General features: G+C 51.7%; 1 protein-coding gene across 7 annotated transcripts in view; it reads left to right on the top strand.

The window, feature by feature from the left end:
• LOC144103899 (uncharacterized) overlaps window positions 1-19204 on the top strand; it is a 37546-nt gene that overhangs the window by 15085 nt on the left and 3257 nt on the right. The gene's annotated exons all lie outside the window — the stretch shown is intronic.

The raw sequence follows: 19204 nt of genomic DNA, 5'->3' as shown, positions 1-19204 counted from the left end.
GCCGCTCGCCGGCTCCCCCGTCGTCCCCTCCGGGAGAAAAATGTCCCGGGTGGGTCCGGCGTTGAGAACAAAAGACAGGTTCACCAAAGCCGTTCTCAGACAGCGGGGAGCCGTTTCACCCCGTAAACAGCAGGGGGGGGGGGGGAAGGACCCTTGTAGACGCCACCACCTGCACTCGTAGCGCTGCAACCACATCGACGGCCCTTTGAAGCCTCGGTAGATTGATGATTCCCAGTGGCTTTAATATTATTGGCATGTTGGCGTCTCCAAACGTAACAGCTCCTCCGCGGCCAGGACAATCTCGATCGGCCAGTGGTCACAGTCACTGGTCGAGGAGAGATGACTTCAGTTGTAGTGTGGGAGGCCCTTCTTCATCTTGTCTGCAAGCACAGAGTAGAGTCCTAAACCTCGGACAACGGAGGCATTAGTCGAAATCAGCCACTCAACATGGCGCCACTCCCCAGGCAGTGCACGAAATTCACCCGAGAGCCGCCAGGCTGTTTTGCAATACTACTGCATTGTCAATGTAAACGTAAGCGCAAAATTTTGTAGCTGACAGCAATAATCTCGGCTACTAAGAACAGCTTCCATGTCTGCCAAATTCGCTGCCAAAGCCCGATTCGCCGAACACGGCTTGAAGAGAGGTGGAAAATTTGGAAGCAAAAGAAAAAGGATAATAGGACACCACGCCAAAACAAAGCTAACTAGCACCTAAAAAAATACGAAAAGGCACCGAATTGCCACCGAACGGATACCTCAATTATGGGAATAACCTGCTCAATCCGTCGGCATTTCCATGACATTTTCTCCTTTTGTATCGCACAGAAAAGTTTTATTGCTGGAGGGCTAGACTCCATCGAAGCAAGCGGCCATTCTTGGGCGACATTTGACGCAGCCATGTAAGCGGACAATGATCTGTCTCGAAAGTAAATTTCGCCCCGTAAACATAACAGGCTAGCTTCTGTGCGGCCCAAACCAGACAAGCGCATTCCTTTTCCGAAGCGCTGTAGGCTTATTCCCTTACGGTTAACTTCCTGCTGGTATAAAGGATAGGGTGCTCCTCATTGTCGTCTCCGACTTGGCTTAATACGACCCCCATACCCCGGTCGCTGGCGTCACACTGGACCACGAATTCCTTGCTGTAGTCCGGCGCGCGTAACACGGGCCGCGAAACCAGCACGCTCTTCAAGCTCTGAAACGAAATTTCTTTTGCTGCGTCCCAGATAACGCTATTCGGCTTTTCTTTGCGAAGCGCATCGGTCAAAGGACTTGCTAGCTGTGAATAGTTGGGTATGTACCTTTGGTAGTACCCCACAAGACCGAGAAATGACCGTACATCCGTCTTAGTTCGGGGCTGCGGGAATTCAGCGATAGGGGCTATCTTGAGGTCTGACGGTCTTCTCGTCCCTCTACCGACAACATGACCAAGATAGGTGACATGTGAGCAGCCAAAACTACATTTTTCGGCCTTAATGGTTAGCCCAGCATCCCTCAAACTCGTCAGTACCCTCTTGAGATGGGAAACATGGTCTTCCCAAGAGTTAGAAAAAATGGCCACATCGTCAAGGTAAGGCAGCGCGAAATCCTGCATGTCCTTGAGGATGATGTCCATTAGCTTTGAAAAGCTAAAAGGTGCATTCTTTAGCCCAAAACTGAGCACCAAAGGTCGGAATACCCCCATGGGAGAAATAAATGCTGCATACCGACTCGCGCTTTCCGAGAGGGGGACTTGCCAGTACCCTCTCACTACGTCAAGGGCGGAGATGTAATGTGCCGCGCTAACTGTCTCGATCCTTTCTTCGATGTTCGGTTTTGGGTACAGCTGGTCCTTTGTTATGGTATTCAGCTTCCTGTAGTCCACGCAAGGTCGCGGATCTTTGCCTGGTGCCTCCACGAGTATCAGCGGGGAGGTGTTGTCGCTCTCTGCTGGCTCTATTACGCCAAGTTCCAGCATGTGCTTTATCTCCGCCTCAATTATTTCTTTCTGCCTTGGAGAAACTCTGTAGGCTTTCGATCTTACTGGATCGGTCGAAGTTAGCTCTATCTCATGCGTGATGAGATTTTTCTTCCCCGGCCGGTCGCTAAAACTCTCCCGGAATTACCACAGCAGTTGCCTCAATTCTTGGAGTTGCTTTTGTTCTAGATCCATGGTGCTCGCGGATCGGGACACGATTTCCTCTATGCTGTTGGTAGCATTTTCTTTCATGCTGCCTTTCCACTCAGGGTTTTCGGTTTGTAGCCCTTCGGGGATATTTCCGGCCATGTTTACAACCCCGCTCCTTTCTACATAGGGCTTCATTAAATTGCAGTGATAGATCTTTATCTGCTGTCCTCTCCCTGGCATTTTCAAAGTGTAGTTGGTTTCTGAAATCTGATCCAAAACTTCCACTGGCCCGTCCCAGTGAACTTCCATCTTATTTTTGCGTGCGGACCTGAGAATAAGCACACGATCCCCTGCCTTGAAAGTTCTCAGTCTAGCATTCTTGTCGTAGTACTTCTTCGCCGTCTCCTGAGCCGTTTTGAGATTTCGATCCACTAGTTCTCGTGTGGCACTCAGGCGGTTTAGTAACTGCAACACATACTCCACTACTGACTGACTCTCTCCTGTCCCCTCCCACATTTCTCTAAGCATCCTAAGCGGGGAACGAAGAGCCCTTCCGTACACTAGTTCTGCAGGAGTGAAGCCCGTCGCTTCGTGCGGTACTGTTCTCAGGGCGAACAGCGTTGCCGGGAGGCAACTTTCCCAATCGTCTTTGTGCTCATAGCAGGAAGCACGTAGCACTCTTTTGAGCACTGAGTGCCACTTCTCGACGCTGTTCGATTGAGGGTGGTAAACGGAGCTATGAATCAACCTCACCCCACACCTCTGTAAGAACGTGGTTGTGAGTGCGCTCGTGAAAACTGTCCCCTGATCAGCCTGAATTTCTGCCGGAAAGCCAATTCGAGCGAAAACGGACAGGAGACCGTCCACTATCTCTGCCGAGCTAAGCTCCTTTAGCGGCACCGCCTCCGGGAACTTGGTAGCAGGGCATATCATAGTGAGTACGTACTTATAGCCTGACTTAGTTCTGGGTAGTGGCCCGCCGGTGTCAATGACCAGACGTCGAAAAGGCTCCGAGATAAGCGGCACCAGTTTAGCGGGGCCTTCCATCTTTCTCCTGGTTTTCCGGTGCGCTGACACGCGTCGCATGACTGCACGTAGTGTTCAGCATCTCGGAAACATCCCGGCCAGTAGTATTCCCCAAGCAGCCTTTCCTTCGTTTTGTTCACACCTAAGTGCCCTGACCAACTGTTTCCGTGACAGAGGCCTAAAAGGTCAGAGCGGTACTTTTCAGGCACGACCAGCTGATCAAGCGTCTTCCCCTTTTTGTCCCTGTAATGGCGATACAGCAATCCGCCTTTGTGGTCCTGTTCTGTGATTAAGGAGTCTCTGTCAACGCGCAACAAGCGATCCATGCACAGGGAGGTGGGTAATAACATGGAGTCTGGACTGCACGCTTCTTGTAGGCTGGCATCGATGGGGTTACCTTCGGTAACAGGTTCCTGCTGCTGTTCATGTGCTCGAACTGCATTTTCTTTGCTTGGTTTCGCAATCTCGGGAATTCCCTCCCTCTCACCAGTTGCCTCTGATTCCTGGCTGTACCTAAGCTTGGAAGCAAGCTCGCGTCATTTGGACCTAGTCAGGGCTTTCACTGTCCCCTCAGCCAGCTTCTGACCTCGATCGCAAAGCAGCTGATTTGACTTATTGGAGAATAGATACGGGTACTGCAATGAAACAGCCGACGAGACGGCGGCTTCTGTCACTAGCTCGCCGAACGGGCCGGAAATCACCACCCTTGCCATAGGCAGGCACACACTCTGATTTTCTAGTACCTGTCTTATCCATGCTACTTCCCCAGTAAAGTCTTCCTCCTTGACATATGAGGGGTGAACAATGTCCATTGTTGCCCCGCTGTCCCGAAGGACCCTGCACAATTTTCCATTTACTTGGAGTTCGTGAATATATGGACGCAGAAGTTCCAAATTCTCATCACTGTCGTTGGCATATGAGAAAGCTAATCGCATCTTCGTACACCTTGCTGCAATATGTCCAGTTTCCTGACAGTTGAAACAACGGAACGGCTTCCTGGCCTCGAACTCCTTCGTCAATGCTTTCTGAGCTCCGGCCTGCTTGGCATGATCCTCAGTTTTTTCTGGGGCCTGTTTAGTGCCCTCAACTGTCTCGCGATTCCTAAATTGCGATCGATTTTTGGGAATGAAACGCTTCCTTAATCCGAACGCTTTCTTTTCAGACTCGCTTGACTCGGAACTCAGCTTTCTCCGTGTTGCATATTCGTCCGCTAGTTCTGCAGCTTTCTCCACTGTGCTCACATTTTCTCTGTCTTGCACCCATAACTTAACGGCCTCAGGGATACTGTTATAGAACTGCTCGAGGCCTACACATTCGACAACCTTATCTTTGGTGTCATATGCCTCCGCGCCCTTCAACCACTCTGTAAGGTTGGCCTTCAAACTGAATGTGAATTCTGCATAGCTCTCGCTGCTTCTCTTGCTGGCACCTCTGAACCGCTGTCGGAATTCTTCTGCCGAAAGTCGGTACTTTCTTAGCAAACTCGCTTTCACCTTCTCGTAGTCATCGGCATCTTTCGCGTCGAGCCTCACGACTATAGTGGCCGCCTCACAGGGTAACACCATTAGTAGCTTTTGTGGCCAGGTCTCCTTAGAGTAACCCCGTTTCTCACACGTCCTCTCGAAATTCACGAGGTAATAACCAAGATCCTCGCCAATCTTATACGGCTGCATCAATCTGTCCATAGGAAACGATTCGGCCTGACTCACTCTCTCTGGAGTCATGCCTCTCGAACTCTCACATTCCAGTTTCTTTTGGTCATTCGCAAGCTGTAACCTTCTGAGCTCCCGTTCCTCTCGCTCGGCCGCTAGCCATTGGCGCTCATTTTCCTCTCTCTTTCGCTCAGTTTCCTCTTTCTTTCGCTCATCTTCCTCTTTCTTTTGCTCATCTTCCTTTTTCTTTCGCTCAGCTTTGAGGAGTTCCCACGTATCGCTAACTGTTTCTTCATTAGCGGTTTCCAAGAGCAATGTGCAAATGTGTGACTTTCATCTTCTCCTCTACATCTACACCCAACTCTTCACACAATGACAGCAAATCTGACCTTAGCAACTTCATTAGATCCATGTTTGCTGCTCTGAGCCTTGACTTTGCTGAACAACTGTTGACGTGAGCTACACGCAATCAGACTCACTGATCAACTTCCCTCGATTCCCAGCAGTTCAATGTATTAACCCAAACAATTGAAGCCTGGCGAATCTCAAGCAAAGTTCAAGCACTCACCCACGGAAGCAACACCACGCCGCATGGTCGATCCAACCGCTGCCAACCAGTTGTTAGATGCGGGCCCCTGGTTCGCCTGTGCCGTCTCTCACCAAGGTCGGTGTCCCCGGGTTCCGGATCGGGAGACTGCTGTAGTGGGGGTGACGAAGAGATGAGAGGGTCTTCGAGGTGAAGAAGAGACTGAAGGGTTTATTTACATTTATACAAAGATTGAAAGAGTGAATCGGGAGCTGGCGAACACACGCCAGATCGCTGCTTAAATAGGGTCCGCTGTCCCCGGGTCCCTAGTTGGGGAATCTAGTTCATTAAAAATGCTTCGAATCACTGTGATGTAGATCACGTGTCCAGTCTTCCGGGTCCGCCCCCAGCCACACACTCTTGCCACTTCTGGCAGATTAGTGTCCGCGCTGTCCAGGCTTCAGTGATGAATAGCCCGAAGGGGGGTCCCATTGAGAGCGTCGAAGGTCAGTCACCTGCACTTCACAGCGGTAGCGTGGGGGGCGAATGGATCCCACCGCAGTTCGCAGAAGCTTTCACGTAGAGCGTGGGAACGCACAGTCTAAGTCGAAGTTGTTTTCGAAGCACGAGGATTCCGGAGACGTTGGCTTAGTCAAACCCGGCCGCATTTATCACGGCTGATTTGCAGTTCCGCCGCTCGCCGGCTCCCCCGTCGTCCCCTCCGGGAGAAAAATGTCCCGGGTGGGTCCGGCGTTGAGAACAAAAGACAGGTTCACCAAAGCCGTTCTCAGACAGCGGTGAGCCGTTTCACCCCGTAAACAGCAGGGGGGGGGGGGGAAAGACCTTTGTAGACGCCACCACCTGCACTCGTAGCGCTGCAACCACATCGACGGCCCTTTGAAGCCTCGGTAGATTGATGATTCCCAGTGGCTTTAATATTCTTGGCATGTTGGCGTCTCCAAACGTAACAGTACATTCTCACTTTAGGCATGCTTTCCAGTGCTTTACTGATTTTCCTTTGAAATATTTATTATGCGGAGCTTAAGCCACAGCCCCGTACGCTGTACTGAATGTGCAGATTTGGGACGAGTGTTCGTCTAATGGTTTGTAATGAAACCCACAATTGGTATCAAGTTTGCTGATGTAAGTGGCACCAGCCAAGTCTGCTTCAATATCTTCTCTTTTATGAAGCTCATACCTCTCGCACTTGATGTTTTCGTTGGTATCTAGCACGATGCTTTCGTTGGTATCCCATTTCTGACGCCATGCTTCGAGGTACAGGACACTGGCGCTGTGACTGGCGTGGGAAGAATCTTGTATTGTACTTGAATGCACTACGTTTTTTTTTTATACCCGATAGGTCTGGCCATGCGGCCAGACGACATAGCGTAATCTGCTACATATCGATACAGTGATCTTCCAAAGTCCAAGATTTTGTGTCAAAGAGCACAGGGTCGCAAAGTAGGCTGCCAGTCTGGCAGTGGCGGGGTAAACAACCGTAATGTTGGAGGTGCCCCATCATCCCCTGATGTCCCTACAGCTGCATATTTGGCCATAAAGCATTACCACGCACTGGTCATTCACGATAAATAAGGCTGTGAGATAGTATTTAGTATTTCTGGAAAGTCAGCAGTGATAATGTAGCAATGTTCAAATTTTATTTCACAGCTTCATATCTCCTTCAGGGTGGCTAATATCATAATTTTCAGTTTATATATATATATATTGATACGGGAATAAAAGAAGAGGCGGAGAGCGAGCGCGAGCGGCGAGCGCGCGGCTCTAGCACGAGGGATATAGAACGAGAAAGCTTGGCCGCCGCCGGTCGTGCTTCGCCGGCTCTCCTCCGTACTGCTGCTATATTTCTCTGGGCGGGCCCGTGGCCACCCCGTGGCATCCCACACCGTAACATTTTGGTGGCAGCGGTGGGATCATGCCGCTCACCCGCTCCCAGAGCCAAGCGCCCGACGTGCCAGCCGACAGGAGTCCACCACCAGCCGATAGTGCCGACGACGCGGCGGCCGGCGCCGCTAGACCTAGGCGCTCGGAGGGGCTCGGCTCTTCGCAGCAGCCGGACGCCGGTGTTGAGCGCCTCCTGGATACAGTCACCCAACGGATGGACGCATGGGAGGCCCGTCTGACTGCCCAGGCTGGGGAGATGGAAGCTCTCCGGCGCGAACTCCGTCGCCTGGTGCCAGCCGAGCCGAGCACAGGTCAGGTGCCTTTGGGCGTCCCCGCCGCCGCTGTTTACGGCTCTGCCGTCGCTGGGCCTGCGGTCGTGGCCGCCAATGGCGTGCTCGGCGCGGGTGCGTCCTCGCCGCAGTGTTCGTTGGACGTTGTGGAATTGCCCACATTTGACGGCACCATCTCGTGGGATGCTTACCGCATCCAGCTGGACGGTATTGCGGCGGCGAGAGGCAGGGACGAGCAAATGAAGGCATGGATGCTCGTTGCAAAACTGAGGGGCCGCGCCACCGAGCTGCTGCAGAACGTGCCGCCCGACCAGCTGGGCTCTTACACTGTTCTGGCAGGCCTCCTCGCCGACCACTATGGTGCCTCAGGTCAACCCCGTGTGCAGTACCACCGCCTGCGAGCCCGCCGTCAAGAGCCCGGGGAGACGTACCAGGACCTCGCCGCCGCCATTGAGCGCCTGGCTCTGCAGTCGCTGCCGGGAGCGCCTCAGAGCGCCGTGGCCCTGGTCGGCACCGAGGCGTTTGTCGACGCCATCCGCTTGGTCCGCTCTGGCCGTCCTGATTCCGTCCGCGCCGCCATGGCGCTCGCCATCGAGGCGGAATTGACTTTGCTGGCCACGCGGGGGTCGCCACCGTCTGCCGAGCGCAGCAGCGTCCGGGTGCAGGCTCCTCGGTCCGCAGCTCCAACTGCGGCCTCTATCCGACGCCTGCGTAACGACGTCCGCATGACCTGCTTCCGCTGCGGCCTGCGGGGACACTACGCGAGGGACTGTGCCGGCCCTCCAACGTCGGGAAACGATTTGGCGGAACTCCGGGGGAGTTCGTCCGTCCCCACACTCCTTCGTTCTCCGCGTCCCCTCCTTTCGTCGGCTCCGATTACCACTGATGCTCCTTACGTGCTCGTCGACGTCGCCCTGCTTGACCGGCACGTAAAGGCCTTGGTTGACACTGGAGCGGCTGTCAATGTACTACACAAATCGTTTGTTGCTAACGCGCCCCACCTGCTTCTGCCAGCCGCCAAAACCCGGCTCTTAGCTTTTAACGGCACCCCTGTGGAGCAAGTCGGACGTGTCGTCATCAACCTGACAGCACTTGGAAATACCATCTCCACCGAGTTTGTTGTCGCAGACAGCCCTATTTGGCCAGTGGTCCTCGGATGCGGGTGGTGCCAGCAAGCCGGAGTCGTCCTTAATTTTACTAGAACCAAACCACGGGCGAGCCGAACTCTCTGTGGGCCGGGCTGGCTTAGCCGGGTTTCCAGCCTCGGTGTCGCCCTGTGGCAGTCCCTGGTGTCGGCGACCAAGCGTGCCTCAGCATCTCTGCGTGACCTCGCGACGAAGTGGCCGTGTCGAGTCAAGCTGTTCGACGTCACTACCGTGACTGTGGCGTCCGCCGTGACCCTGCCACCGGGTGCGGCAACGTGGGTGTATGCCAAGCTTGACAGTCCGGTCACAGCAGACGTGCTGTTCGAACCCATCCGGTGTTCAGCTCCAGCCCGTCAGATGACCTCCCCTCGAAGCCTTCTGCCTGTGCTCAAAGGAGAGGACCACGTATTTATACTCAACATCAGCAGCGTACCTCTCGCGCTGACTCCCGGCACGCAATTGGGTACAGCCTCAGTTTTGGACCCCGGGTCACCAGTGGCGTCTCTGCAACCTGAAGCCCCGCCTCGCCACCCTCCAGCGCCAGCGATCCTATCATGGGAAGAATTTAACTTTGGACCCAGCCTGACCTGCGCAGAGCTCGCCTCTCTGAAGACCTTGCTGCTCGAGCATCGCAGTTGCCTTGCTATCAGCGCCGGTGAACTCGGGTGCACTTCCTGGGCTCAACACCGGATCAACACCGAAAACCGCGGGCCCGTTCATCACCAACCTCACCGTGTAGCGCCAGCCGAACGGAGAGTCATCCAGCAGCACGTGTGCGACATGCTTGACCAGGGAATCATTGCCCCGTCTTGTAGCCCTTGGTCCTCCCCTGTCGTCCTTGTGCGCAAGAAGGATGGAACACTCCGCTTCTGCGTTGACTATCGGAAGCTAAATGCTATTACTAATTGCGACGTGTACCCGCTGCCTCGCCTCGACGATGCGCTTGACCGCCTGAAGGGGGCCCGTTATTTTTCCACGCTAGATCTGCTCTCGGGCTACTGGCAGGTGCCTGTTCACCCCGATGATGCGGAAAAGACGGCTTTCGTGACTCCCGACGGCCTTTACCAGTTCAACCGTATGCCCTTCGGTCTCTCGAACGCTCCAGCCACCTTCCAGCGTCTCATGGACCGAGTCTTAGGCCATTTGAAGTGGACTATGGCGTTGGTCTACCTGGATGACGTAATTGTCTACGCGGCTACATTTGAAGAACACCAGAGACGCCTCAAACTCGTCCTCGAAGCCCTTACCTCTGCTGGGCTTCGCTTAAAACCAAAAAAATGTTTCTTCGGTTTCGCGGAGGTGACGTACTTGGGTCACGTTGTGAGCCGGCATGGCATCCGTCCCGACCTTGAGAAGCTAAAAGCGCTTACAGCTTACGAAGCTCCCACCACCGCCAAGGAGCTCAAAAGTTTCCTTGGATTTGCTTCGTATTTCCGTCGTTTCATTCCGGACTTTGCCAAGCGCAGCGCTCCATTGACCGCCCTGCTGAAGAAGAATGCACCGTGGAGTTGGACGCAGGCCCAACAGCTCGCGTTTCTTGACGTCAAGCACGCCCTCCTCGAGCCTCCTACATTGGCCCATTACGACGAATCGGCCCCCATCGTCCTCCATACGGATGCCAGCCAAGATGGGCTCGGCGTTGTCCTCCTGCAAGAAGACGAGTCTGGTGACCACAAAGTCCTAGCTTATGCCAGCCGCCAGCTTTCCGACGTTGAGCGCCACCGCCACTCTTCAGAACTCGAGTGCCTCGCCGTTGTCTGGGCCGTCGAGAAGTTCCGTCCCTACCTGTACGGCCGTCACTTCACCATAGTCACGGACAATAGCGCTCTCACTTGGCTGCAGTCCGCCAAACATTTGAATGCCAAGATTGCACGCTGGTCCCTGCAACTTCAAGAGTACAATTTCACAATAGTGCATCGGCGCGGCTCTGCCCATCAAGATGCCGATTTCCTTTCTCGCCACCCTTGTTCCGTGACGGCTTTGACGGACCTGAGGACTGCACAAACGCAAGATCCCGCCATTGCTGCCATAATCCACTCCCTTGGCACCGCCGCCGGCGCAGGCCTCCGCCAACTACGCCGGGTCTATCGAATGAAGGACGACCTCTTGTGTCATGTGAAGCGGCTCCGTGGTCGACCACCCGTCTGGTTGCCAGTTGTGCCGGCAACACTGCGGTCGCAAATCTTGCGCGGCTTACACGACGCTCCCACGGCTGGTCACCTTGGTCGCGGCAAGACCTACGCACGAGTGTCGGAGCGGTTTTGGTGGCCTAATATGTCCCGAGATGTCAAGGAACACGTGGCGTCCTGCCAGACATGCCAGTACAGGAAACCGTCCACAGGTGTAACCAAGCCACCCCCGCAGGCTTTTTCGCCACCAAGTTCACCTTTCGAGCTGGTTGGACTGGATCATTTGGGCCCGTTTCCGAAGACGCGTGCCGGCAACCGGTATGTTCTGGTTGCGATCGACTTCTTCTCCAAGTGGGTCGAAGCACTGCCCGTTCCAGACACGTTGTCCGCTCATGCCGTCGCGTTTGTGGAACAGCATCTCGTTCATCGGCACGGTGTTCCCCGGCGCCTCATCACGGACCGTGGGAGCTGCTTTATGTCCCATGAATTCGAGCGAGCCCTCCGCTCCTTCGGCATTGCGCATTCCACTACATCCGTCAATCATCCGCAGTGCAATGGCCTCGTGGAGCGTGTTAACCGTACCCTCACGGATATACTCGCATCCTACGTCGCTTCGTACCACACAAACTGGGATCGTTTTGTTTCTGCTGCAGCTTTTGCAGTCAACACTGCAGCGCAAGAAACAACGCATGTGACGCCGTTCTCAGTCGTCTATGGCAGAACGCCCTCCATCCCTCTCGACGCGCAGTTGGGCCTTCCCCATCCTACTGCGTCACCAACTGAATCTGCTCAACGACTTCATTCCGCCCGCCTCGACGCCCAGCGCAACCTCCTCACGGCTCACGCGCGTGTGCAAGCGGCCAACGCGGCAGCACCACCACATCCCCCCTTCCGGCCCGGTGACTTGGTCCTCGTTCGCCGCACCATCCGTGCGACTGGCCGTGCCGCAAAGCTCTTGCCCCGATACCGCGGCCCTTACCGTGTCGTTGCCCGACTCGGCCCCGTGACATACCGCCTCGAAGACCTGCCAGAGTATCGACCATGCAGTGTGCACCACATTTTCCCAGAGCATGTTTCAAACATGAAGCGATATGTCTACGGCGCCTGCGGTGACTCCGACTTAGCTACCGGGTCCTCATCAGTGCCGTCGTCGCCTGCTGGCTCCATGCCTTCCTCACGCAATGCAGTCCCATAAACGGATCGCCGCTCAATATGCATAAAACTCCCTGAAGTTAGCCTAACCGGTGTGGGACCTTCTTCGGCGACTGCAGACACCTTCGCCCAGCTCACACACTTCGAATTCAACGAAGAGTGTGACCGTTTCCTATCTGCGAGCCCACATTGCATCGCCCCAGGAAACCCCGCATCAAAGCACGGCCTGACTTCTCCGCCCCCCCCCCCCCCCCCCCCCCCGGTGGAAAGGTGATACGGGAATAAAAGAAGAGGCGGAGAGCGAGCGCGAGCGGCGAGCGCGCGGCTCTAGCACGAGGGATATAGAACGAGAAAGCTTGGCCGCCGCCGGTCGTGCTTCGCCGGCTCTCCTCCGTACTGCTGCTATATTTCTCTGGGCGGGCCCGTGGCCACCCCGTGGCATCCCACACCGTAACAATATATATATGACTACAAAGATCCAAATTAATGGTCACGAATGAATATTCCTAATCTGATGCTCTTTGGATGAGGTTTGTACTCTGATGTTTTAAATAGAGGTTTCAACATGTATAAGCCGCATTTGCAATTGTAACTCAGATTAGTTCTGTCTGTACCTTGTTTTATGCTAAATTGGACATGTTGACATAATCATATACTGATTGCAATTCTTCATGTTAATACAAACACTCAGCAATATCAAGTTGGGTAGTGTTGTAGCTTTTAGGATTAATATCCCTTGAACTAGCTTCCTAATGATGTCTCTGACCCTTTCATAAAGCTGCTTGCTGTGATGATACAATCACTTGGCTCTAGACAACTCTTAAGACTGTATGTACCGTACCTAATGCAGTATGCATAGGCAGATGGTCCACTAATGACTCGATTATCAATCTTATCGATGCTACACGACTGATTAGGGTGGACATTTACCCATCTTTTGTTTAGAGCTTAGCAGAAAGATGGTTGACGCCAACCAGGTTAATTTCTGAAAAACACGACGTTTCAGGACCGGCTCGGTCCCTTCTTCACGGTGTGACTACGGACGAGGTGCAGCTTGGCTTTTTAAGCCCTCGTGTTGAATACCTCCCAGTCAATGGCCGCAAACCATGGATGTAAGACGTAGGATGTAGAGCTGCTCTGGCATGCCAAAAGAGTAATATGTCTGCAGCTTTTGCAGCAGCATTTCTGTAAGCATTTTATTCCTGCATGCAGGGCTAGTCACATGAGCACTGCTTAACGCAACGAATGCAGTTAATGCACTGCGCTGCATTAAAAGGTCTCATTTATTATGACTCGTGTTTTTGAGAGCAGTCTGGGATCCAACAGCTATCTGATGGGGTCATAAAAACGGCAGTGATTGTACACTTGTTTATTCTACGGATCATAACATTCTGCTTATCTGCTTTGTCCATCGATTTTCTTAAAGGGACACAGAGGAGAACCCTATAACATTTTTTTGTTAGCAAAATCCAATAGTTCAGCATTTCATGGCTTTGTTACCACTTGTCCGGGAGTGAAAGATGCATTTATTTCAAAGAAATTTGGATTCGAAGTTGAAAAAGTTTTTTCCGCCGCTCCAATTCAAACTCTAGAATTCTTATGTCGTCACGGAGAACCCTTATGACGTCACAGGACGGAGTAACGTGAAACGTGACGTAAACGGAGACTCCGTGATTTCTGGCGGCTAGCGGTGCGGTCTAGCAGCTGCCGAAATGAAAGCTACCACCGTCGCACGTTGAAGGCATCTATCGGGGGTCGCTACCGTCGCTTCGTTTACGTTTGCATTGCCGTCTTCACAGCGTTACGGTGGATCCTGTTCCCGAACCCGACGACGTGGTTCTCGCAAAAACTCTGGCCTGCATTTCAGCGACCTCAGCCCCACAGAGCATGCGATGCTTTTGAGGGGGCATGGTTAGGTTAGGCGCCAGCAGGTCGTTTCCCCCTTCCTCTTCAGCAGCCGTCGCAAACTAAATGTCATAACCCCGGTGCGGAGAGTCGCGAGGGGCCAAGACAAGGTCGGTGCCTTGCGCCCATCGGAGGCTGGTCGGGGCTTTGGGGCCAACGGATTGTGATTTCTTGAGCGGCGCGGTTGCACGGCGCAGCAGGCGGCGTCGAGGTCTCCCACGGTTGCAAGGGCCAAGTTATTTATTGATTTTTTTGGCACAAAAAATGGATGAGTGCTCAAGGGCGGTCGGGTTTAAAGTTGGCGTCTTGAAACTAAAGCTGGCGCACGACGCTTCAACGGCTTCCGTTAGATCCAACGTGTCCACTGGATCGGCTCTCTCGCCCTCTTGCATGTACCTTCAGATATGTACTGTGAATGGATTAAATTAGCCGAGCTCGAAAAGAACAGCTCCGCCCAACTGCCGACGCTTTTGAATTACGTCACAGCGCGCACCTCGCCGCGGAGCCGAATCAGTCTGGCCAGGCCGGCGGCGGCTAGCGCACTCGGTGCAAAATAGAGACATGCTCCAAGTCTCCCCACCAGTGCGGTCAGAGTGTGCCGAAGCCACCGAACGCGTCGGCGGTCAAGCGCAGTGGGAGTATACAGGGTCTTGCTTTAGCCATGGGAGCCACTGAAACCCCGCCCACTCACTCACTGAATAAAAAAAGAAATCCTGTGCCGAGGTTCGGAATCGAACCAGGGCCTTTGGCGTTTGAGGCGGAGACGCTAGCACTCTGCCACGACGGCTCAAGTTGCAACCATTAATAAAGGCGCATCTAGTGAATGCACTCTTTTTATGCGGAAATCTCCGCGCTTTCGCTAGGTATATCCTGGCCTAACAGAGCTAAGCCGTCAGCAATTTTTCTGAACTGCTTTGTACCTTGTCTCCTGTCCCGAATAAACGATTTCCGTTAGGTAGTTTGAAGTTGACTGGCACAGCCAGGAATGTTTTGCCGGGCGAGCGTGTGAATAAACAAGTGCTGCCTTGTACGATCACCGACCATCGTGCCATCATAGTTTTTCATCGGCCGTGGCGATCATCTGAAAAGCCTCAAGGGCACAGGGTAAGCCCTATACTTCCCATGCATTTTAGGCCATGTTGAGGTACATGTTTCTCACTTACTAATAACAGTAGCCTAATAATACATATATCATTGTTTGCCAAATTTTGTGCTCTTTTTACTGAACTAGAATATTTGAAATGTGTTGAAAATTCGATTTTTAATAAAATTTTTTCCGGTAGTACACAAATCTGGCCTTTCTTTGCACATTTCAAAATTCATAACAGAATAACTGCTCAGTGAAATTGCTTAATTCTAGTTCAGTAGTTGGCAACACTTATGTAGATGATTGCTAAAAAAAATCAGCCGTCTGTCTTGAAAGGCATTGGAAATAATGGTACCTTTGTAAGAAAAAACACTGTTTTGAGATAATAGAGCGTTAAGAGAAAGATGTGAAAAACCATTTTTTATTCGCAGAAATGCCTCCATAGTAATTGGTTTAATAGCCCCCTGCTTCGTAGTCACTGTCGCCGTCATTTTTTCGCTTTTCGGCTTGTCGTTTTGACTGTCGGGCCTCTTTTGTAAGCTGTCGTGTTGCTCGGTCCGCAAAGTACATGCGCTTATGGTCAGCTTCCCTCAGCCACTTGATGGTGTTGCTCCCTGGGTTCAATCCACACGCCTTCAAAACGTTGGCCCGTGCGATGCTACCATCATTAAATGAAAGAACAGCATCCAGTGTTGCCATCCGTAGGGTCCGAAGCCTAACAAACACATTCTTTGGCGCGCGTTCCCAAACAACATGGTTGAACGACTCATTTGCATTTTGAGTTCGCCCATGCAGGCACTTCTCTAGGAGCTCAGTCTTCGATAGCTCCCTATAAATGGGTTTGATAGCCTCCAAGACAGATGCAGGGAAACTCTCCTTGTGGAAAAATGGCTTGCCCTCTGACTGACTTCTGTTGAAGGCACACCACGTATCAGGTCCCTTTGGGCAAAGTCCATGGCATGGGTCATCGTCTGTGGCCTATAAGTGGAAGAAGGTTGCCCAAACGGCCTTTTGCATTTCATCCAGGTTTCCTACATTTCTTCTGATGGCCAAACCATAGTACGTCTGGAGCTTGTCTATTACTGCATCACTCAGTCGGCCTCGGCCCGAGAGGCTCTTTCCATCAGAGAGTTTTCCTGCTTTGTTTCCTTTTTTTAGCCTTCGTAACCTTGTGCCCATCCTTTTTTGCACGTGCCCTATGCACTCAACCTTGGATATTTCAACGGAATCACCATATGGCATTTGTGCCTTCACAGCCATAAAAGCCTTGCTGTCACCATCCCCAAGGTATTTGACGTATCGAACGCCGTGAAGCTCCTCACTCCTGCCGAAAATTTTCAGTGCTCCTGCGACTTCCATTCCACCGCTGGTGCCTTGGTAGTTGCTTTGGCACACCTCTCTATGAAGGGGGTCACTGTTTGTACCCTTGATGCTGCACTTTGGACAACGTTTAGACAAAACCTCCACATCCAGCACTTTCCCAGAGTCTACACTGGTCGCAGAGACTATGCCGTTATTGGAAGTATGGCCTCGCTTCTGCCAGCTTCCATCAAGAGCAACTGCGATGTCTTTATCCCCCTCATTCAGCTGCACAGCTTCGTCAGCTGCCCTTTTCATCGACTCCTGAGCAGCAGCTTCGATGTGACCTAGAAGCTCTTGATTGTATTTCGCAAACTTTGTCGGCGGCTTAGGAAGGTTTAGCATAGCACAGAGTATATTTCCTGCAGCCATTCCCTTACCAATGGACCTCAAGGCATACACTAACCTGAGGTTGGCTTCATAGAGGCCAGAAGTAGTTTTCTTCGACGTCTCAAATCGTTGTGCGGCACTACACACTTCACAGTTAAAACTGTAAACGCTTGCAACACCTACCCGTTTTGTCACAATTTCGATGAGCTCAACACCTCCACCGCACTCTCTGCACACACAAATCGGTGTAATTGCGGCACAAATGCCGTCCATGTCCATTAAGGCATATTGGCTGCTGCTCTGTAGCACATCCTCTTCCTGGAAGCACAGAGAAAATCTTGAAAGCTTCGATGTCGAGGAGCTGGCGCGTTCGGCGTTCGGGATCTCATTCGGTCGTGGACATCCTTTTGCTTTTTCACGATGAGCGTAGCGGTTGCCGTGGAATTCACGCCTGACGAAGGCCTTCTTTGCCCTGGGCATCTCAACTTATCAGCAGCAACCAACACCGGCACAATTTACAATGCTGATCGAAAGGGATAGCACTCGGACGCAGCTGCATGAAGGTTGCAGAAACGTGGAAAAAACGTGCAAAGCGTCTCTGGATTGTCTTGGCTAAAAACGAGGAGCTGTACAATAGTTGCCACACAATTTTTTGTATGTAGCTGATTTTAGACAAGTTTTGAAATCAGGTGGTGGACTTTTTGGTTGAAAAAATTGACGTTAATCCTGAAAGGGGGCGTGGCCGCTCACTACTTGGTTTCGGAAAAAGCGTTTTTCAGCCGTAAATATGGCTTTCTGAGGAAAGTGCGATCATGGAACATGTGTAGAAAGAATTGAACTTCTAAAATTCCAAAAGAAAAAAAAAAACGATTTTTTTCTAATTTTACCTTACCCTGTGCCCTTAACAGGGTCCCTCAAAGGTTAACTAGCACTTGAAGTGGCACTTGGAGTTCCTCAGCTGTTCGGTGCTTGTAAATCAAGGCGCATCAAAAACAAAACCACAGTGCACTCAAAGCTCATAGACTCGAAGCGCTACAATAAATCGAAACTCTCCTGGCTGCCTGTGGCGCCGCCAAGCATTGGTTTTGTTTGCTTCCAACATTCAGGTTGTCTTTTGTCTGCCTTCCTTGTGTTATAAAAGTGCACTATTGGTTATAAAACAAAACTTCCTTTAATATTGAACTGCGCAACCTGTCTTTGTCAGCCTCAGAGATTTGCGCGAACATATAGGACGGAAAATTCCTCCAAGGTGGCGTCTCTTGTCCTATGGCGTCACCATGCTTGTACTTGCGAGATTGGCCTGTGGCGGCAATACCTGTATTTTCGTTCTTGCTATTTTCTACCTTACAAGAGCTTTGGTTTCAGTAAGAGCGCGTTTTTGTGATCAGGAGCTGGTATTCTATTGATACAAGCAAAGTTCAATTTGTCCTCAGTGTCCCTTTAACTTGTCAATTCCTTGAAAACTAAGATGTTGGGTTAGAATAGCAGCAGTAAAGTAGAAAAATCGTTTGTTTGTTAACAGAAATTACTGCATTGTGGTGTCGTATGTCTAGTCGGATACTAATTGTACATTGACTATCGCACAGCCAGGCGGTATATGGTCACTTAGAACAGGGAGGGGCTCATTTAAAAAGTCTTTTCTCTCAATGCTGCCTTGTCTGCCTTACGTTGCAGGCTTGAGTTGCCACCTGTAGTGTTCAAATGTTCCCTATATTCTTTGGTGTAACAAATATATGCAACAACGTAGGAGTTCCCTGGATTCTCGCGCAAGCAAGGACCAAAAGATATCGAGAACAGTGCGGTTAACACATGCACTTTGTGAAAAAGGGGGTAAAGTGAATAAACGTATGCTTCATGCAACATTTTATCACGACTGCAAACTCAAGCTGTGAACTTGGACACGAAAAAAAAAAGTGGTGAGATCACTGCGGGGCCTGCATTAGAGGAGTGCGAAATCATTGACGCCTCTTTGCCCCTTTTTGCCTAAATTAATCAAGTTCCACGATTGCCCATTTTGAGTTTCCAAACTTGGCACGACACTTTGTTTTCATATATAGTGCCGTGCTTTAGCTCTGCTTGTTTCTGGTGTTTTCATATTTTTTGGCACTTGTGCCCACTTTTTGGACATTTTTGGCTCTAATTAATAAAGTAATTACCTCGCATGCACCTCATGATATCCGCTGCGATAATTTTTGATGCTCTGTCTATTACAACCATTTCTTTTTTTTATAACTCAGTTCGTTTGAACGTTCTCTGATGACACGAAATGGCAAACAAAAAGGCGCCCCTGCCTGCCTTTTACTGTTAGCGTCCAGAGTATGAGCTCGCCGGAAATGTTTCCGCGAGGCGTCGCGGAGTGTCACATTGACATGTCCAAATGCGGTGAGTTCCCGAGGCAAAAGAGACAGCTGTTTCACCAATGCCTGCAGCAGTTACTCCGTTTGTCGGCGTTAGGGTCACTGCATTACGGGTGCTCGCCCTTGTCGGTTAAGGTAACAAGGAAGAACGACATCGCGGTGACATAAGCCCGAAAGCACAAAGCGGGCTTAGTGCCCACAGCAGAGAGAATGCGATTTGTAGTTCAGTTTTTGATGTCT

This window comes from Amblyomma americanum, chromosome 9, assembly GCF_052857255.1.
Source record: "Amblyomma americanum isolate KBUSLIRL-KWMA chromosome 9, ASM5285725v1, whole genome shotgun sequence".
NCBI classification, from domain to species: domain Eukaryota; kingdom Metazoa; phylum Arthropoda; class Arachnida; order Ixodida; family Ixodidae; genus Amblyomma; species Amblyomma americanum.
Note: the sequence above shows the minus strand (reverse complement) of the source record. Positions and strands in the feature narration are given on the sequence as shown.